Here is a 23,519-nt window from a genome sequence, read left to right as displayed (position 1 = left end):
AAGATGCACTACAAGATGGAGCATTGGGATCAGAGGTGCCTGTTTACCAGGTTTTCACCTTCATAGCAAATTTTCTTTGTTTTTTTGCTACCATGATGCCTGTTTCCAAGTTTTCATCAATGGCACTTTTCTTGCTTTTCAATTTTTTTGTTTTTTCCTCTTTTTGATTTTTTTTTTTTTTTAATTTTTTTTTTGATTTTTTTGGTGTTACCAAGGTGCCTATTGCTAGGTTTTCACCAGGGTAACAATTTTTTTTATAGGACTTTTTTTTATTTTTAGATTTTTTTTAGAGATTACTAGCTCTCAAGAAGGATTACCTTGATTTTGTTCCAATGTCTAGCAAGGTGAAGGACGAGATGTAGTAGCAAGCGAGTGGATAAACAGGGATAGAAAGGCAAGGAATATGAAGCGGTGAATGTTACCCTCAAGAAAAGCCTTCACAAGATTACCCAAGCTAGGGAAAAGGATATAACAATATGAGCTCATGGTGTAATGAAGGGTGTCACGTAAGTAATCCAAGAAAATGACCATGTCAAGAGATTGCTAAGAACTGAGTTTTCTTCTTTCTTTCATTGATCAAGACCAAGGGGTTAACTGAATAGGATAGAAAAGTTTGTTATGGAGGTTATGAGTGAATGACTTCAGGAATGAGGACATCTAAAGGATAAGAAAGATCATGATAGGATGTCATGGATGGAAGAATTTTACACATGACGCCTGTTTACCAGGTTTTTATCATGGTGCTTATCCAAGGTGCCACAAGAAGTGGTTTTCACCATAGGATGGATTTATTTTTCTTTAGTTTTGCTACCAAGGTGCCTCTTTCTAGGTTTTCACCAAGGCACTTCTTTTTTCTTTTTTTCTTTTTGTTTTCTTTTTTTTTTTCTTTTTTTTTCTTTTTTTTGGATTTTTGGAGTTTTTGGAAAGAATTCAAGCCTTTCTCAAATGAGATAGCACTCCTATAAGAAAGATAAGTTATGATAATCCAAGGCCATAGTAGGGTACACTCAAAGATGCTGATAAGGTAATGGAGGGGAGATAGGAAAATGAGAGGTAAATGGAAGATAAGGTTGTTGGTTTTGGAAGACTAAAACAAGCAATGATGGAAAGCAAGCATAAGATTTAGAGAATCTCATGAGGGTGGATGAGATATTAGGCAAGATCAACATTGACACAAACCTTGAAGGGTAGTGGAATGATGGAGGAAATATGGATGAGATAGATTGAGGCTTAGATATAAGATGTAGCAAAGCCATTTTGGAGAGAGGTGGAGTAGAAGGTTTTGAAACCTTTTTAGGAAGATGTTGGAAAGGAGATGGAGTGAAAGCCTTTGGAAGCTTGAATGTCAACTTTGATTTGTTTTCAATATTCAAGTCCTTCAAAAGAGACTTGGGAATCCACATAGCTTTTGATTTTTCATTAGATGCTTTGGAACACATTTCTTCAACAACAGATTTAAGAACCCATACTTTCTTTGGTTGAGCTCTTTGAATAGTGGACCTTTGCGGTCTCTTTTTTCTTTTTTTCTTCTTGAAATTCACATGTTCATTAGGGGAGACATAGTGAACTTTTGAGGATGGACTCATGCACTTGTGTTTGAGTTGATCATCCAAATTTCTTCCAAAGGACTTGGGACTTGTGGATGAATGAGGCCAATATGACTAGTTTAGATGGAAAGGTGGATGTGAAGAGTTCAAGTATGTGTATCTTTGTTGATCTTGGGGTAGGGTAGGAGGAATGTGTAATGAGCTAGTAGTGGCAATAGGAGATAGAGGAACACAAGATCCCAATATGGATGGAAGACTTGAAGGTTTTAGCTTAGATGGGTATGGACCAAGGATACATTTAGAAGATGTGAATGGACCATGAGTATGGATATCAACATCTTTAGAGTGAGCAATATGATCAAATCCATCAATAGATTTATGAGTAACTGTTATAGGAGCAATACCTTTGACAAGAGTATTTAAAGCTTGAGCATAGTTTGGAAGTGAATGTAGCAAGGTAGAATAAGAGAGCGAGGGAACACTTTTCTCTGCAAAAGGAATTTTGGGTAACATAGGAAAAGTATCTTTTTTTTGGTCTTTGGTAATCTCCTTAAGGATGGTGGAAGGAATATCTTGATCTTGCTTAGTAGAGGTGCATGACATGGGAGATGGAGGACTATGTGGCTCTTGAGATGGAGGCACGAGATCTTGGAAGACTTGAAAGGGGATGAAGGAATCTTGGTCTTGATCAACACTTGTTTCTTCATCATTTAAGTGGTCCTCTTGACATGAAACCAAATCCAACGATGAGGGAGTATCTAAATCTGTATTCGAATATATTTCTAGAGTCTCGATAACAAGCTCTTGAAGGGACAATGGAGGAATAGTTGGATTGGGGATAATAGGAGGAGCAACACATGGAGGTTTTGGATCTTTGCTTTGTGTAGTATGGGAGAGGTTTGCAGCTAAGTCAAGATTAGCTTGAGTTTCCTTTAAAGGTAGTCCTTGACGATACACATATTCAACTGGAGGAGTAGTGAATTCTTTTGGTGAATATGTGTTGGAAAGATTGGACAATTTAGAAGGTGGATGTATGTTGGAGGAAGTAGAAGTTGTGTTTGAACCATTACTAGACATGGTTTTATGAGGTTGATCCTTCTTGAGAGTAGAATCTTTAGCGGTTGAGAGCTTAGATTTTTGAATTATGTCATTATCAAAGAGATCTTGAATCATTTTTTTCAGCTCCTTACAATGTGAAGTTTTATGCAAATTATGTCTATGATAGGCACAATAGTTACTCATAAAGAAAACTCCTGCCAAAGTGAGCTTAGGTAAAGTAATGAGTTTTTCTTCAAGAAGTTCTTCCAAGGTTAATTCATAAGATTTTACCAAAGGGGTGAAATCACACTTTGGTTTAGGCTCCCAAGGTTTTTCTTCAAAGATATTTCTAGATTTCTTGGGTATATGTGAGGTGTTCTTAGATTTCTTGGATTCAAGATCACAAGAATGTGATTTTTGGTTGTCATAGAAGGAAGGAAAAATTTCTCTCAAGGATAATTTCTTCGATGATGTGTTTTCCTCTTCTTTTAGTCTTTGAAGTTGAGCATTCATTGATTGGATTTGTTGCTTCATGTTTGCAATAAGAATCCCTTCTTCCTCACTAGGAAGATTGGATTTAGCACATTTGTTGTTAGCCATTTTGATGTACTATGTTTCAAGTAGTGACAGCCAAGTTTTAGAACATAAGTCAAGTTTTCATAGTCATAGACAATGACAAAAAGCAGCAGCGTAGACAAGGACCACACTAGAACGTAGTCTCAGAAAAGCAAGATAAGAGTGTAGTATACTAAGGTATGAATAGTCTGATTTGAAGGCTAGAACAGCCAAAGATTATGACTATCATGACATAGAGTACAACAAGCACTAAAGGAAAAGAGCAAGATAATTGAGAGACAAGACTAGTTAAAGTATGAATCACAAGTCATTAGCTAAGCGGAATGTCATTGTTTTAGGACTGTTTGCAGATAGAGAAGTAGTAAACCGATGCAAGAAACAAACTTGATATAGAGCACAGATAGCTCTAACAGACTGACTTGATAGTTCAAACTCAAGATCTCATGTGAAGATCCTTAGAAAGGCACATGAGAAAGTACATAGAGCCATGCAAAGACTCAAGATAGCATAAAGATTTCACACGAGGATGTGCTGTAGGCCACACAAAGTAGTGCAAGGTTAACTTGGATAGCATAAAGATCTTGCATGGAGATGTGCAACTGTTTGCATAAGAACTTGGACAAAGTTGCGTGAAGAAGTAGTAGGACAACAACAAGTATTCGTGCAAAAGTTTGCAAACTATGTGCGAAAATGGAAACTAGACTGACAACTGAACTGGATTTTGAAAAGACTTTGAAGATTTTAGATAGTTTTGGGCAGATTGTTGATTTGTTTCAGTAACCAGGTAGATAAACAAGCACGTAGAACAACAAGTAGGTGATTTCAAGCATGTCTGAAAACAATGAGCAAGGGCAAAAGCAACCTTGCGCATGAACAATCAAGTGACTTAGTTTGTGCTAATCCCTAGGAGAGCTATTTTTGTATGTTTTCAAAGAGTTTTGCAATCACACATACATCCCTAGAAAATAAAAGTTAACCTCTCTAAAGTTTTTAGTAATGGTTTGACTTTGCAACTTTTATGACTCACAGGGGTGACCTCAAATCCTGGCGCACCGAGGTTTTGACACAGTCTGAGAACTTAATCTTCAAGAGCTACTAGGGAGATCTGACAACCCACAATGAACCACACCCGTGGAGATTTCTTCCACAAGGACATTTATATAGCGGTTGTCACTACCATGGTGAAAATGGCTATTACCGCTTGAGGTTCCGTCAACGCAGTTTTCCCTGTAGAGGGATTGTCTACTACGGTTAACCATCTCTAAAGGTGACCGACTCACAATAGTATACCACAAGGGGACTTAGCTTCTAGATTCAAGGTTTTGACACCTTTTCATCTTTAGCCCAATCAAAATAGACAGATTAATCTGACACGCTAAACTAAGATTATCTCTTAAAGATCTATGATATCATCTTCCTGTGATCTATCAACCTCTCTGGAGAAAGGATGCCTTAATCAACAAGTCGAAGATTCATCTATCTATGAGATGCTCAAAGTATCCTCCCCACCTACAAGGAATCCGTCTTAGAGAGGAGTTTCACTAGGAACCCACTCCCTCAAGATCCACGAATAGTGTTCATGGGGGCTTAATTACTATGTGTGTACATATGTTAATTTCCGAAAGCAAATCTATCCAAAAGTAGTCAAAGAGCACAAGGTGGTACACTTAATGCTTTAACTAATGTGAGGTGAGTCCAAAGATGTGGAACATTTAACCCCTCACACAAGCCAAAACAAGTCCACAACTAGGAAACTAGTGAGTTCTAGAAAGCACAAAAGGGTTTCCTTGTGGAGCATTTAACGCTTCTTTCATGTAGACTCCTCCCCTTTAACGTGGTGCTGATCTTGCAACCACAAGGTGGAACAAGGGGCTGAAAGATTAGCGAGTCCAATAACCCAAGATAGCTAATTAGATCTATCACTAGTAACTAAGCCTACTAGATGAAACTAATAGAGATCACAACCTAGTATCAAATTATGCATGTGTTGTAAAATGAAAACATGGAAGGAAACACACACAAGCTTGACACGAGAGATTTTTATTTTAGATCCAAATAAATCATTATCAGCTGAGGAAGGTTACCTGGTGATCCTCGCAACGCGCTTAGTAGATTTTACCTGATTTTTAACAATTCTTGTGCTATTTTTGAAGCTAGCAAAAGCGAGATGCATTTTTTTTTTTGCTTTCTTTTGTCATATTTGGATGGCCTTTCTTTCCTCCTTGCTTTTTTCCAAAAAAAAAACCTACAATAAAAATTATTGATTAAAATTCCAAGATTTGCATCATGAGTTAATAATTTTTTTATGAACACACATAATTTTTTTATTAAAAATAGAATTATGATCCAAAAAATATGAAATTTTTACTATAGTCTACAGAAAGTGTCCCAAGTTGGCAAGAAAAATTTTAGATCAAAATGTTGAGATTTATCTGATAAATTAATTTTTTTATGGAAAACCATAAAAGAATTAATAAAAATATATTTTAAATCTAAAAACTCTAATTTTTTTATTATGATATTTGGACATCATCCTAAACTTTCAGTAAAAATTTTAGATTTTAATTAGATGATTTGATTTGTAAATTAATTTTTCAATGAAAAAAACAATTAACTAATTACTAAAAATCCAATTTTGATCCAAAAATTCTAAAATTTTTACTGTACATGCCAGAATTATCGTGAATCTACAAAAAAAGAAATCAGATCAAAATGTGTTATATTACTAGCTCAAATAATTCACATATGACAAAATCATTAAAAACATATATAAAATAAAGCTTTAATCAGAAAAATCTAAAAATTTTCATGTGATTTTTTCCTATTGTCTAGAACTTTCAGTAAAAATTTTAGACCAAAATTCATCAAGTTGGTCTACTTTTTATGATTTTTATGAAAAATCATAAAAAGGATTAAAAAAAGAATATTGATCATTTTTTTTTAAATTTTTTTTTTAAAAATTTTTTAGAACATGAGAAGGAAGAAAAAGAAGAAGAAGAGAAATAGAAGAAGATTAAGATGAGAAGAGGAAGAGGTTTCTCAAATGCTCATTTTCTCATCATTGTTGGATGCCTTCTTGAAATGTCTTCAAACCTGCAACAAGACAAACCTACAAAACAAGATATAAATAAAAAACTAAAATGCAAAACAAAAAGAATGAGGCCAAAAATTTGTTTTCTCGGCCCCATGGTGGGTGCCAAAAAATGTATGCGTGAATATGTGGCCTCTGCTAACACACACACTTCAACACGATCATTGTATGCAGATTCATCTCGAAATGAACATTGGATTGTTCATCCGAAAATCAGCCTGCAAAGTGACCTGTTGCCTTCTATCTAAAGGGAATTGCTTGTTAGATATCCTCAGATTCGAGGTGTTTAAGCAACCAGACCCTCTAAGAATGAAGGATTTGAAAGAAAATGTGACTAATCTATATGATTATGCAGATTAATCTAGAATGAAAAATGCAATGTAATCTAAGAACAAATAAAGAGAACTAGATTAAGCATATGCATGATTAAACTAAAATGAGATTAAACTAAGAATGAGAATGCATGCAAGAAATGTAATTAAATGTGAGCATGAATTTCAATAGCAATTCGATAGCAAATCAATTCATCCTCCCAAAATGAAGAGATGAGAGTCTCTTAAATAGACTTTCTTGAAATCCATCAACGGTTGAGATCAATTCGGATCAACGGTTAGGATTGAAGATGAGGTTTAGTCATAAAGGAAGATTCCCAAATTAAAGGGAGTTAACAGATTTAATTTGAGTAAAATAAGGAGTTAACTATTTTAATTTGAGTAGAAAAATGAGTTAACTGATTTAACTCATTTTTTATCAATAGTGAACTGGAAATTTCCCTTTTTGAACTGAAGAGAGATTTTGTTGAGATATTTAATTTAATAAAATGAGATATGCTCTCATAATTACCTTTTCTATTTAATTAAATAATTCTATTTAATTAATTAGAGACACTTTTCTTGTTTAATTAAATAATTTCATTTAATTAATTAGGAATGGCTTTCCATTTAATTAAATAACTTTGTTTAATTAATTTAGAAGTAAGTTCTCCATTTAATTAAATAATTTCATTTAATTAATTAAAATAGGAAATTTATTAAATTAAATAAATTTAATTCCATAGTACATTAGCCTTAGGATATAATTTAATTTAATTAAAGTATAAATACTTAATAATTAAATTAAATATTAATCAATAGATTTAATGTGACTAATATGAGTAAATACTATAGGAATTAAATAATAAGCATGATGAATGTAGAGTTAGGTTTTCTGCATTTGACAATTAAGTCAAGTAGCGAGTAGCAGAATGAGAATTGCCTATTAGAATAGGACTTTGAAATTATCAAAAATAGACCAGAATTGGTATAATGGCAATGAGCCAATTTTGAGGTATTACACCTAGCCTCCTCCAAAGGGTCTTCCAAAGGTGTCCCATAAACTTCACATCTCTATCTAGAACTATGCTTATTGGCAACCCATGTATCCTTATTATCTCTTTGAAGAAAATGTGGGCAATGTGACTGGCATCATGTTTTGTTTTGCATGGGATAAAGTGACTCATCTTACTAAATCTGTCCACTATCACAAATACATTGTCCAAACCAATTGGTGTCCTAGGTAACCACACTACAAAATCCATGTTGATGCACTCCTAAGGCCTATTTGGGATGGGTAAATGTTGGTAGAGACCTGCATTTGATGATGTTTTCTAACACACCCCACACTGCTCCACATATTTCCTTACATCTTTTTTCATCTTAAGCCAATAGTAGAATGTCTCTACTAAGTCTAGAGTCTTATTCAATGCAAAGTGCCCACTCAAACTCCCATTGTGTTTTTGTTGAATGAGATTCTCCCTCATAGAGCTTCTTGGAACACACAACTGCTTTCCTTTAAATAGTAAACTATTCTATAATGTGTAGTCAACATATTCACTATGAAAATGATTATCAAATTTAGTGCATACCTTTTGGATCTGTAAGAAGTTTGCATCTCTTTTATAGAGGTCTTTGAATTCATCAATCCCAATGCTCTACAATTATATTTCTTGGATAGTGAGAAACCTCTTGCTAAGTGCATCTACAACCTTATTATTGACTCCTTTCTTGTGATTAATGGTGAAAGTGTAGGACTGTAGTAATTCCATCCACTTGATATGCTTCAAACATAGCTTATCTTGATTTTTGGTGTAACTTATGGCTTGGTTATCAGTGTAAACCACAAACTCCTTAGGCAATAGGTAGTTTCTCTACTTCTTAAGGGATTGAACTAAAGCATATAGTTCTAGGTCATAGGATGAGTACCTAGACTTAGCCTCATTCAACCTCTCACTAAAGAATACCACTAGCTTGCACTCTTGGCTTCACTACATCCACTATAATGTTACTTGCATCACATTCCACTATGAATGACTTATCAAAACTTGGAAACACTAGTATAGGTTGGGTAGCCACTCCCTTCTTCAATCTTTCAAAGCCTTCATTAGCTTCCTTGGTCCATACAAATTTTTTCTTGAGTCCTCCTTTTATGGTGTCAAGGATTGGTGCATAAATTTCACTGAATATTCTTATAAACTTCCTATAAAACTAAGTCAACCCATGAAAAATTCTGACTTTAGTCCCTATGTTAGGAGTAGGCTAACTTAAAATGGCTTAAACCTTGCTCTTGTCCATCTTCAAGTTATCCTATGATACTACGATGTTGGATACAATTGTCCAATTGTGTGTTGTCTTTGATGTTACACAAATGTCATATCAGCTAGCAGATAGTGCTTATTGAGCTTAGTTGGTCAGTAAAGAAAATTTTAGAGTCTGCCAAGCATTCCTAGAAATTACTCTGTGAAAATAGTGTCTACTGAGCTCACTTGAGTGTCGAAGGAAATGTGGCAAAAAGTTAGTGTTAACCAAACTCACATGGTTAATGAAGGAAAATTAGTGCTTATTGAGTTCACTCAGTCTCCAAAGGATTTTGTAGGATTTGTAGTGTTAACTGAGCTTTTGTTGGTTAACACAGGAAATCTTTTCAAGATCAGTGTTTACCAAGCAGGGTTAGCCAATGAAGGATTCTGTTAATTTGAGAAATAAAGTTTAATTATTTCAAGTAATGATTGTAACTGACTGAGGTAATGATTATTGGTAATTGTAAATTGTAAATGAGCCGACTTGATAATTTGCAAGGTATAAATAAAAGGTCAAGTTGAGAATTCTAAATTGTAATGAGCGAGCATGCAAGTGTGTTGATTGTTTGAAGAAGAAAGTGTTAGAAAACTTTGAAGTATGGTCAGATATCCTTGAGGAGTAGCAAATATTTATTTGATCAAGAAGGATCTAGTAAAGCAAAATAGAGATATATATCAACAATTCAGTTGCATCTCATTCAGGTCACTTCAATGTTACTTTCTCACCATTGTAGTAGTGATTCCTAAATCTCTTAATAGAGTTGGTTTTATAGCCATTTGTAAATCCTCTAACAAGGTGATAGTTCTGTTTAATTTTTCTAAAGACCTCTTGCAAGATCACTTCTAACAGGGTGATTAAATCTTCTAACAAGGTCACAGCTAACAGTGTGTTTTGTAACCTTTAACTAGATTGGCTCCTAATAGGGCTCACTTTAGAAGAGTGAAAATTAGTAGCTAGTTACTTAGTGGCTTTTCCCATATTGGGTTTCCATGTTAAATCTAGTGTCTCATGTGTTCATGTTATTTCTTTTATGTTTGAATGTTAATCACTATGAATGTTTAAGTTTTGTTAAAGTTAACATACACTACATCTACCAAGATACAACATTTTCTATATGGTTACTGAGTGAAAGTAGTAATTAGTTCTATTAGACATCTAAGGGATCTGTGGATTTATTTTTGTGGTAACTAATTTACCCCCCTTCTCAGTTACTCCATCTATATTTCCAACAATTGGTATCAAAGCTTTTGTTGCTTGCAGGAAAGGTATGAAGGACCTAAGCTAAAGATCACGATGTCTTACAAGGGGAAAATTCAAAGGCTTAACGAGGATAAATTTTCAACATGGCAAGGTCTCATGAGACTTCATCTGGCTTCCATTTGGAAATACAAGATCAAAATATCTTGATGAAGATACACAACTCCTTCTGGTACATTATCTGTCAATGACATTTCTGAGAAGACGCATAACACCATGATGATGGATATTGCATCTTCCCTAAGCTATGAATAATTTGATGATATCAAGGACTGCAAAACTACCTTTGAAATGTGGAACAAGCTGAAGGATATCTATGGAGGTGATAAAAATGTGAGGAGATCCAAAGTAGAAAGTCTAAGAGGACAATTTGAATAGATGAGGATGAGAGAGGATGAAAACATTGCCAAATATGTTGAAAGGATCAAAGAAAGTGTCAGTGCAATCAAACCTTCTAGAAGAGATCTCAAGGAAGAAATAGTTGTAAGTAAAGTTCTTAGAACATTGCTTCCCATTTATGCAATTAGAGTATCTGCAATTCAAGAAAGAAGATGTGAAGAAAATCATAAGATAAATTTGGATGCCACAGTAGGAAGATTGACTGCATTTGAGCTAGATAGCTATGATAATTATGTTCTAGCCTCCAAGAACATTGAATTTGCATTTGAAGCCAAGATTTCACTTAAAGAAAAAGGGAAGAAAGTAAAGGATAGTCAATTAGAAAGTAAAGAAGAATTAGAGAGTTTTGATAGTGATCTTGAAGAGTTGAAGCTCAACTTTCAAGGAAATATTCTAGAGGCAAAGGAAAATACAAAGGTAAAGTTCCCCTAATTTGTTTTTCATGTGAAGAAATTAGTCATATTGTAGCTAGGTGCCCAAACAAGCAAAGAAAGGATGAGAAGAAAGGTCATAAATGCAATGGCAAGAAAGATTTCAAATCATTCAAGGACAAAGGTAAGAAAACATGTTTTATGGCTAAGGACTCTAAGGATTCTGATAATAGTGAAGATGAAATTGTTTACATTGTTATGAAAGATGAATTTGATAATGATGAGGAAGATAAGATGGAACTTATCTCTCATGTGAGCAAAAATGATACATGAATAATAGAAAATGGTTGTTCTCATCATATGACTGGTGACAAAACTAATTTTGAACACTTTGAAGACTATTATGGTGGTAGTGTAAGGTTTGGAAATAATGAACCTTGTTGCATAAAAGGAAGAGGCTGAATCTCATTAACCAAAGAACTTGTATGTGATAATGCCTATTGGGTTGAAGGACTAAAACATAATTTTTTGAGTGTGGCACAACTAATCAATATTGGATTCAAGGTGGAATTCATGCATGGAAAGGCAAGACTGCTAGATGACAAAGGAAAGCTAATTGGATCAGTTATACAAACAAAAGATAACTTATTTTATCTTGATCTTGGTGAGTGCTCATGTTTATTGCTCAAGTTGAAGAAAGTTGGTTATGGCACAAAAGGCTATGTAATGTGAACTTTGATAACATGGTAAAGATAAGAAAATTTAGGAAAGTAAGAGGCATTCCTAGTATAAAGAAACCTAATGTTGGTCTATGCGAGAATTGTCAGATTGGTAAGATGGGAAAGACTAGCTTTAAAAGTAAAAACTATCAGTTTTAAGACATTTTTGAAATTGTGCATACTAATTTGTGTGGACCTATTGGAATTGAGAGCTATACTGGAGAAAAGTTCTTCATTCTTTTTGTTGATGACTACTCTAGAATGATGACTATTATGTATCTGAGAGAGAAATCATAAGCATTTGAGAAGTTCAAATGGTATTTAGCCAGAGTAGAAAAAGAAATAGGGAAAACACTAAAATGTTTGAGATCAGATAGAGGTGGTGAGTTCATTTCCAATGAATTCAATAACTTTTGCATTGAAAGAGGAATCAAAAGATAGGTATCAGCCCTTAGAACTCCCAAGCAGAATGAAATAGCTAAAAGGAGGAATAGATCTATCATGGATTGTGCAAGGACTCTAATGATTGAAAAGAACATTGCTATCAAATATTGGAAGGAAGCCATTAGCACTGCAGTTCATACTTTGAACCAAGTATAGTTGAAGAAGGGCTCATTCAAAATCACCTATGAGTTATGGTATGGCTATAAACCCAATGTAAGTTACCTAAAAGTATTTGGAAGTAAATGTCATATCTTGAAAGAATCTAGAAAAGGAAAATTTGATGTGAAAGGTGATGAAGGCATATTTCTAGGATATTCTTGCAAGAATAAGACATATAGATGTTTGAATTTGTCTACTCAAAAAATCATAGAAAGTGCACATGTGAAAGTTGATGAGTTTATAGAAAGGACTGGAGAAGAAAGCAAAAAGGAACCAGAAGATTACATGAGATTTTTTTTCATTGAACCTGATATAGTGCTAGATACAACTGTCAATCAGGAGACTTCTATTCCTGAGTCTTCATCAGTCATCGAGTTGCAAGAAGTTCAAACCAAGTCACATTCTAAAGCTATCGAGCCAATGCCTACTGAGTCTGAGTAGCTAGAACCTAAATTTGAAGTGCAAGAGGATGAGAATATAATTCATTCAAGAGGCAAGGAACCTATATTGGCCAAGTATGTTAGGAGACATCATGCACCAGATCATATTATTGGAGACAAATTTGAAGGTACTATGACAAGAAGTAAGCTAAAAAGTACTTGTTTACTTGATGATTTTGAACCTAGAAATGTCAAAGATATATTGGAAAATGAATGTTGGATTGAGGCTATGAATGAAGAGATAGAGCAAATAGAGAAGAATGAAACTTGGACTCTTGTACCTAGGCCTAAAGATAAAAATGTGATTGGAACTAAATGGGTATTCAGGAATAAGTTGAATGAAGATGGTAAGCTATCAAGAAACAAAGCTAGATTGGTATGTAAAGGCTATTCTCTAGAAGAAGGAATTGATTATGGTGAGACTTTTGTTCCTGTTGCAAGATTGGAAAGTGTTAGGATCTTACTTTCATATGCTGCATACAAAGCATTTAAGGTATATCAGATGGATGTCAAATCTGCATTTCTCAATGGTATTCTAGATGAAGAAGTCTACATTAGCAACTTGAAGGTTTTATTAATCCAGAAAAAAAAGACATGAAATTACACAAAGCATTGTATGGTTTGAAACAAGCCCCTAAAGCATGGTATGAGAGATTGCATAACTATCTTATTCAGATTGGTTTCCAGAGAATTAATGATAACAATAGCTTGTATATCAAGGAAGGACCAGATAACAAGATTGTTTTCATAGAAATATTTGTGGATGATACTTTATTCAGGAAATGATGATCTATGCAAAGAATTTTCAAAGTAAATAAACAAGGAATTTAAAACTTCTATGTTTGGTGAGATTGAATTCCTTGTTGGTCTTTAGATTTAGCAAAGAAAGAATGGTATCTACATCACTCATTCTAAATACATCAAGGAGATACTCAAGAAGTTTGGTATGGAAGATTCAAAACTAGTTGGAACTCCCATGTGTACTAGACTAAAGCTTACCAAAGATGATGATTCAAAAGAGGTAGATCAGACCTTATGCAGATCAATGATTGGAAAATTACAGTATGTAGTTCATACAAGGCTTATTATTTCTCTTGCAGTTGGTATAGTGGCAAGATTTTCAAAAAAATTTAGAGAAAATCACATGATGAAAATTAAAAGGATCTTGAGATACTTGAAAGGCACTAAAAATTATGGATTGTGGTATAAATTTGGAGGAAATCTAGATTTGAAAGTGTTTAATTATGCTAATTGGGCAAAAAATATTGATGACAGAAAGAGTACAAGTGGTGGAGCATTCTTTCTTGGAAAAAGGTTGGTATCTTGGACAAGTAAAAATCAAAATTACACATCCCAATCTATAGTTGAAGCAAAATATGTTGCAACAATAGTGAACTATTCTAATATTGTTTGCTTTAAATAATTGTTGGGAGGCATGAAGGTTGAGATCAAAGAACTAGTTGTTATGTTTTGTGATAATACAAGTGTTATCAACATATCAAATAATCTAGTGATGCATTCCAAAACCAAGCACATTGCAATAAAGTACCACTTTGTTAGAGACTTGGTACTGGACAAGGAAATTAGATTGGAATGTCCATACAAAAGAATAGATTGCAGACATATTCACTAAGCCATTACCTAAGGATGCATTATTGTATCTAAGAGGTAAGTTAGGGGTCATTCCCCTATCTGAAGCTCAGTAAAATAATTTTTTTAGTGATGCATCAGCAAGAACCAAGTTGAAGATCTATCAGTTGATGCAACATAGTCATGGGAACACTGGATATGAATCAATACTCAAGGTACATTGATACTCATTTGGTATGTGTTGTCTTTCGCATGTGTTGTCAAAGAGGGAGAGTTTACCGTCATATCTTTCTAAAATTTGAATTAAGGGAGAGTTTTCTGTTTGAAGAAGCTATGTAATTCCTTCACAGAGGGAGATTACTAGAGAAGTTTGTGGCATAACATCTCAGAGGGAGAAAATTTCTATTAGGAAAAGACTTGTTTTCAAATTTCATTGTGCTATGACATGTTGTGATGCCATCAATGCGAAAGAGGGAGATTGTTGGATACAATTGTCCAATTGTGTGTTGTCTTTGATGTTACACAAATGTCATATTAGTTGGCAGACACTGCTTACCAAACTTAGTTGGTCAATTTTTTTTTTTTTTTAGAGTCTACTAAGCATTCCTAGAAATTACTCTATGGAAATAGTGTCTATCAAGCTCACTCAGGTGTCGAAAGAAATGTGGTGGAAAGTTAGTGTTAATTGAGCTCACATGTTTAACGAAGGAAAGTTAGTGTTTATCAAGTTCACTCAGTCTCCAAACGATTTTGTAAGATTTACAATGTTAACTGAGCTTTTGTTGGTTAACATAGGAAATCTTTTCAAGATTAGTGTTTACTGTGCAGGGTCGGCCAATGAAGGATTCTGTTAATTTAAGAAACAAAGTTTAATTATTTCAAGTAATGATTGTAGCCGAATGAGGTAATGATTAGTGGTAATTTTAAATTATAAATGAGCCAACTTAATAATTTATAAGGTATAAATAAAAGGTCAAGTTGAGAATTCTAAAGTGTAATGAGCAAGCATGCAAGTGTGTTCATTGTTTGAAGAAGAAAGTGTGAGCAAACTTTGAACGATGGTAAGATATCCTTGAGGAGAAACAAAGATATCCTTGAGGAGAAACAAAGATTTATTTGATAAGGAAGGATCTAGTGAAGTAGAGAAAAGATCTGTATCAGCAATTCAGTTGCATCTCATTCAGGTCATTTCATTGTTCCTTTCTCACCATTGTAGCAGTGATTCCTAAATCTCTTTATAGAGTTGGTTTAATAGCCATTTGTAAATCCTCGACAGTTCTATTGAATTATTCTAAAGATCTCTTGTAAGGCCACTCCTAACAAGGTGATTAAATCCTCTAACAAGGTCACACCTAATAGTGCATTTTTTAACCTTTACCCAGGTTGGCTCCTAACAGGGCTCACTTTAGAAAAGTGAAAATTAGTAGCTAGTTACTTAGTGGTTTTTCCCATATTGGGTTTCCACATTAAATCTGGTGTCTCATGTGTTCATATTATTTCTTTTATGTTTGAATGTTAATCACTATGAATGTTTAAGTTCTATTAAAGTTAACATACATTGCATCTACCAAGTTACAACATTTTCTATATGGTTACCGAGTGACAATAGTAACTAGTTCTTTCAGACATCTAAGGGATATGTGGATTTTTTTTGGTGGTAATTGATTCACTTCCCCCTCTTAGTTACTTCATCTATAGTTCCAAAACTATAGATCCTAGGTAGACTAGTTCTTGTTTCATAAACTCACTCTTTTCGAGATTTATGGTGAGCTTCTCCTCTTGGAGTTTCTTCAACACAAGTTCTAGGTGCTTCATGTGTTCCTAATTTTTATTTTTACTAAAGATGAGGATAACATCTAAGTAGACTACCACAAAGACTCCTACAGAGTCCTTTAGAACCTCATTCATCACCCTCATAAAGGTAATAGGCACATTTTTTAGTCCAAATGACATGACTAGCCACTCATACAACCCCTCTGTGGTCTTAAAGGATGACTTCCACTCATCACCCTCTTTCATTCTAATTTGGTAGTGTCCACTTTTAAAATCAATCTTGGAGAAGTATTTAGCACTTCCTAAACAATCCATTAAATCTTCTATTCTAGGAATAAGAAACCTATATCTAATAGTTATCCTATTTATTCCCTAGAATAAGTACACATTCTCCACTTACCTCCCTTCTTAGGAGCCAACACCATTGGGACAACTTATGGGCTTATGCTCTTCCTGATCAACCCTTGGTCCAATAGCTCTTGAACTTGCCTTTATATCTCCTTGTTATGTTCTGTTGTCATCTTGTATGCTGCCTTGTTAGGCAATAATGCCCATGACACAAAGTCTATTTGATGGATGATTTCTATCTTTGGTGGTAATGTAGCTAGTGTACCTTCACAAATAATGTCTTTGAATTAATCTAATAGTTTCTTCACCTCTTCTAGCATAGGTGGCTATTTAGATGACTCCTCCTCCCTTTTTTTTACCAATATAGCATAGCCAACTCCTTCCCACTCATCAAAAGTGTATTGGACTTTTCCTTCTCTACTACATCTTCTTCTATCAAAGACTAAATCTTATAAGTTGATCCATTTTTCTTGAATGAGTACTTATTCTCCTTGCCATAGTGTACTACCTCCCTATCATATTGCCATGGTCTACCAAGAAATAGATGGCATGCATCCATGGGTGCACATCACAAAGTATTCTATCTTCATACTTTCCTATGGTGAACTCAACCCATACTTTCTCATTAACTAATATTTTTTTCCCCTTTTTCAACCAAGTGACTTTATAGGGACATTCACCAAGTATCTTGGTAAGGTTCAACTTCTAGAATGCCTCCTCTGAGATGAAATTATGAGTATATCCCAAATCAATTATGACCCTACACACTTTGGTTAATATCTTTCACTTGACTCTAAAAAGAATTTTCCTTTTCTTGTGCTCATCCTTGGTACGTTCTTTGATCAATATCTTCTGAAGCATCAGATTGTCATCTTTCTCTAAATTTAAATTCACCTATGGATGTTTCAAACAATCTCCCTCTTGTGCATATGCTATCTTTTTCTCCCCTTGTGAAGATGATGGTTTATCAGGACACCTATAAGCAAGGTGACCCAATTGCCCACAATTATAACACTTCATGGAAGCAAAGTGAGAACTCCTTCCAAACCCACTTGATCTTCCTCTATCACCATTAAGAAAACTTCTTCTTTTTCCATAACCACCCCTATTATTAGGTTCATGTGCTTGTTCAACAAGCTTGGAGCCTCCTTCACCTCTATTCTCATGGGTTCTCCCACTAGAGCCTCCTTTATGTCCCCTTTGGAAATATTTTCCTCTTCCTCTACCCCTAGAATATCCGTCTTGTTTCTTTTTTCAACTTTTCTTCCACTTTAATAGCCATTTGATAAAAAATATGGAGGGTAGTAAGTGTAAAGAGACTCAAATCTTCTTGTACATTTTATCTAAGGCCATTTAGATACCTAGCAACCTTAACGCTTTCACTTTCTTACACTTTAGACCTAAGACTTATTTTTTGAAACTCTTTAGTATAGGCAACCACTTCTAGGTCCCTCTATCTAAGGTTTTGTCTCTTCTTATGTAGTTAGATGTCATAATCCTATGGCAGGTAGTTTTCCTTCTTTAGCCACCATAGTCTTCCAATTGACTATTTGTTTTTTTACCTTTCTTATCTCTTTATTCTTGCAAGAACTTCCACCAAGTTAATGCTTGTCATCTTAACTTGGACTTGGCTATCTTCACCTTTTGTGCCTCTATTATTCCATCACTTTCAAAGTGATTCCCCATGCCCTCAATCAATTCCATTACTAACCTTGTATCCATTCTTCCAATGAAAATAGGGATGCCTTCTAGTGCCTTGCCACTTAGTGCCTTTAAGGCCTTAAGGAAAGGATCCTCAACCAATGGAGGGTTTGGTTTAGGTTCTATTTCTTCTTCTAATTGATTCTTTCCCTTATCTTTATCTACTTCTAACTACTCTTTCATCTTTCTCACAATCTTAACAAATTCTTCTAGTTTTTTCTTCATCTCTTCCAAAAATTCCTCAAGAAGCCTAATTTTCTCTTTTTATTTGAAAAATATCTTGCCAACTCTATATTGGTCACCATGGTGCTTTCTCCTATGGATTCTCTTTCCTCTGACATACACACTTCACTTCCCAAGCCTTTTAACCTGGCTTTGATACCACTTTGATGGAAAGTCCTAAATCTCTCAAGAGCCTTCTAGCTCTTCCTAAGGCCTATTCTTTGGTCTTACTAAGGTATTACTCACTACCCTACTTATATTTCACTTCTAGGATGCCTAACTCCTTAAAGAACTCTCCACCAACTTCAAACGCTCAATCATGCCTTAGATTCCAACTATGCACTCATTGGCTAAATTAGCTGTTTTCCTTCCCATACTATTCTTGGAGCTAGGTTTAGGCATTACCTCTACTCCTTTCTTATTTTAAATCCATTTTGACCCAATCTAATGGATTATTTCTTAGGTTTTCTATCGAGTTCTTATTTTGCTAGTTCTATGCCTTGTAGCCTTTTTGCCCCCAATTAGGTCTCCTAAATTCAGTTTTCTTGGGATATCTACCAACTTCTCCAATAAACCCCCAATATGTTTATGGATTCTTCCTTAGGAATTCCTTGGCTTTAATATTTCCTAGGTTTTAGTTCCCCAAATTGTCCGTACATAGGTCTTTCTCTAGACCCCTATTTTCTTGGGTTTTTAGGGCATGTAAACTAGTCTAGGTTCTTGGCTTCTCTTAGATTCTCTATTCAAATCCAATACTCATATCCTTGAACTCATTTATCAAGGAAATAGTCCATTTCTCACTCCTACCATTTATTGGCACAAACAAATCAATCTTGGAAGCTTTCTTGATGTTGTTTTGTGCAAACTCCTAGCCAAAATGCCTTTGCACTCACTTATGGCTTGATGGAAATAATAGCTCCCCTATAAAAAAGAACCCCAAAGCACATATTTACAATAACTACATAGTCCTTTCCTTGATTCCAAGTTTCCATTTAATTTCAACCACAGGAATTCAAGTAGGACTCATTTTTAGATGACTGGCACTATTAAGGACAAAGAACAAGTAGAAACTGAGGAAATGACAAAGAACAATCCAAAATTTTCAAATTATCTCCACAATACCTAATTAAATAAAATTAATCAACTTCTCAATGCCTCACAAAAATCCATTCAATCCATTAAAGGTTTGGATGAAGGTAAAACCACTCTGTCAGAAAAAATTAATGTCTTTTCCCAATGCCAATCATACAATCTGATTACTAACTGTTGGGTCAAGGTTTGTCCAACCTTAAATATAACTACCCCTTTTGTTTAGACCCTAAGGTCAGGGTTAAGACTATTTTAGAGTTAATTCCTAGATTTTAGGAAAATGTTGTCATGTCAACTTTGCAAAATTGCAAAGTTGTCATGAGCAACTTTACATCTTTTTGCAATTTTACATCTCTACTATCCTCTCATGGAAAATTAAACCCAAATCACATAATATGGTCCTAAAAAAACCTAAAAATATAAAATGTATCATTGACACTCCATTTTGGATATTTGGTCAATCTTTGACCCTTGTTGATCATGTTGACTTTTCTAGGACTTATGTTTAGGTTTTATTGAAAACCACAAAACTAACTTCGAAGAACAACTATCTAAAAGCACACCTCAAACCTCACTTTGGACCCTATCCATGGTTGTTATTACCTTGGTGGTTGGCTAGAACCACCTACAAGCCAAAATGAACTAGAATCTCAATAAGACTCTAGGGATTTCTTGTTATCCAATGATATCCCTAGAGGACCTTGCATCTGAAATGGGCTTCTCAATGCTAGGGACATGCCTTCAAAAAATATCAAATAGAATCTAGGGAATGGTGAATCAATTTTAGTTTGGGAAGATAATTGGCTGCAATGCAGTGCTTTGGAAGACATAGTTTTGTTTAGAGATTAGAAAGAACAATGTAAAACAAAATATGGAAGAAGGGTAGATAATTATTGGTTTGGGGGAGGATGGGTGGATTTATGTATGGTTTCCCCTATACTACTTCCTCTTATGATCATGTTGTTTACTATAGTGCTCACTAAGAGGCACAATTATTTGGTTCGAGCTACCATGAATTTTGGTAATTTTTCTTTTGAAGTTACCTATGAGATGATTTTTGACACTCTGGAGATTTCTCCTTACTAGGATAAGGCATGGGTCCCTTCCCTTATTTCTAACATAAAAATATTCTTCTAGATCCTTCTTCAAAACAAAATTCTCACTTTAGACAACTGTAAAAATAGGGCTTTTACCTTCCTAAATGTGAATCTTGTGTTGTTTTGAGGTAGAATCTATGAATCATCTCTTTCTTCATTGCACTTTTGCAAGAGAGATTTGGTCCTTTTTCTTGGATAAGCTCAAACTTTCTTGGACTTTCCCTACTATTATTATGGAGTGCTTCTCTCAATGGTCTTCCCTTGTTAATTCCAAGGATTTCAAATCATTTTGGAATATGGCACTCCCCCATATTCTCTAGGGAGTTTGGAAAGAGAGAAACAATAGAATATTTAGAGAGAAAGATCCTCCTCCTAGGGTGGTTTTCTTGAAAATTGGCAGTGCGATTCTAGAGAATCACAATAGTAAAGGAGTTGGTTTTCCTAGTATTAAGTACGTTCTTGAGAATTTTGAGGATGAGAAGCAATCTAATAATAGAAGGTTGGAGAGTATATGGTCTTTCCCTTTGGAGGATTGGTTCAAAGGCAATTTTGATGGGGTAGCCAAGGGTAACCCTGGGCTAGTTGGGTATGGGGGAGCGATAAGAAATCATTTTGGTCAATGCATGACGATGGTTGCACTTCCCTTGGGAACTTAGACTAACCACCTTACTAAGGCGATGGATGCCCTTCAAGTCACAAAATTAGCTAAAGAAATTGGTGTAACTAGTAAGCTTTGGCTGGAGGGAGACTCTATTAATATAATTAATTTTCTTAAAGATTTGTCTATTTCCTCATGGACTATGGGCAATATCATAAAGGAAATGAGATACATTCTTATAACTATGGATAGAGGACATGTTTATAAGGAATCTAATATGGTTCTTGATATGATTTCCAATGTAGTAATTAAGAGTGACTCAAAGATGATGTGGCAAGGTAAAAGGAGTTTGTTTACGAATGTCATATTAAGCATTGAGTATGATATAATAAATGGTAAAGCATGGGTCATTATTAACGAATATGGAGATACCTAGAAAGGATTTATTAGTGATTATAAGATGCCAGTTGGGGTGTAAGGAGGGTTGAAATAATTATTTAACTTCTTCTCCACACATTTTTTTGTGTTTTTTAGAGCTTGGAATTTTATTTTAATCCATCTTCTCATTTTCATCCACTTGTTTGTGGTTTTTGGTGCAACTTTCTTGCTCTGTGATAGAGTTTTCAATTGAAAGAGAAGGATGGGTGGTTAGCATAGAAGGAGGGAACTACCTAATTGTAAAAAATGGAGAAATTGTATGAAGGTATGGAGTATTTTACAGGAAGTGATCTGACTATGTTCAAGGAGAGGCTTCATGGTGGTAGAATGGATGTCACAAAGTTGTTCCTAAAGAATTAGGATAAAGGCACACTCAATGTGAGTGGTCAGAGTGTTAATGTGACTAAGGAGCTTATTTCTAAAGTGACTGGCATTCCTTGTGGGAAGGAAATTTTATAGGGACCATACATTTTATGATGCTACTATTGAATAATTCCCTAATGAGCTAGTTGAGCATAAAACCCTTGTCAAACCTAAAAGTAGAACCTACTTTCAACCAAGCTACATTAAGAAGCTATGTTATGTTAGTTTTTTCTTCATGCCATTTTTTACTATGTCACTTTCAACTACAACTTTTCTAGGGTTTATTCATATCAATTTTCTTTGTTGAACCATTTTAGGCATGATATTAAGATTTCAATTCATTTTTATTTGTATTCTTCCATGAATGCTATTATTAATGGTCTGAGAGATAAGGTGTTCACTAACCCTCCTCTCCATGATGACTCAATGTTACTCATCTATAAGTATATTAAGGCTCACTTTGTTGGGAAGTTGATTGAGGAGAAATGTGCAATGGGTGATGAGGATTAGGGCTTGAAGAATATCAAGTTTATTCGGACACTGAAGATAGTGAGGGTATGCATTTAGAGGAAGAGGAGATTTCTAAAACCAAGGGGAAGGGAAAGGGTCATATTTCTAAAACCCCTATGATTTTTTCCTAAAAAGAGAAGAAAATCACTCTTACTAAGAAGTAGGTCAAGATGGATATTTCCTCTAACAAGGAATATGTGAAGAGAGAAGGTGAGATGGAAATTGAGGAAGATGAAGAAGCGAGTTCTAGGAGGAAGAAAAATGGGGAAAAAAATATAATAAGAAAAAAGGTAAAGGAAGTCCTACTAGAAAGAAAACCCAGGTGACAAAAAAAAAGCCTAAAGTTGAAATTTCCTCTAATGACTATGATGATGATGATGATGTTGATATGAACATGGACATTGGAGATGTGGGCACTAGCAAGAGATTTAAGCTACCTAGGAAAAGACAAAAGAAGGAGAACAGAAGTGAGAGTGATAAGATGGGCTCCAGTATTCCTCTATTTTTTAGGATCAAAATGGGGTTGACTCCCCTCCTTGTGATGAGGATAAATAAGAAATGAATGTTTCTCCTACCATGCAAGATCAACCTCTTGTTATTGAGCCCCTTGTCTAGATCTTGTTATCTTTCTAGAGGCAAGAATTATCTAGAAAAATATGGATATTAAATCTATGAGGGTTGGTATTGAAATAGAAAAAAATAATCTCATGGTTAAGGAGGTGGAGTCAGGAAAGGTTGACCTCAATGAACCAATTGACCCCTCCATGGTGACTCTAGTAAAGAGGTGGACATGGATATTCTTAACAATGCTTGTAATAACTCTTTGGAAAACTTTAGGCCCATTAAATGGCTGGTTCATGAGATTAATGACATCAAAGATAGGGTTGTTGGCCCTAGATGGAAAAGCTAATTATAAGTAGGAAATTATTGCTAACAAGGAGAGCCTTGGCATGAGATCTTTCATGGACATGGTAGCTTTCTACATGCTAGAGGCTAAAGTTCTGGAGTTTGATAACAAGGTAAATAGTAATGAGGACTCCTTGAAAAACATTTCTAATCAGAGTTATAATATTCTTAAGGCTTCTACCTAGCACATCAAGATTCTTATTAGTAATCTAGAGAATTCTCTTGGCA

This window comes from Cupressus sempervirens, chromosome 5 (genome assembly GCF_028749045.1).
Source record: "Cupressus sempervirens isolate cs-2001-9-10 chromosome 5, ASM2874904v1, whole genome shotgun sequence".
Classification (NCBI taxonomy): domain Eukaryota; kingdom Viridiplantae; phylum Streptophyta; class Pinopsida; order Cupressales; family Cupressaceae; genus Cupressus; species Cupressus sempervirens.
This window is presented reverse-complemented; position numbering follows the sequence as displayed.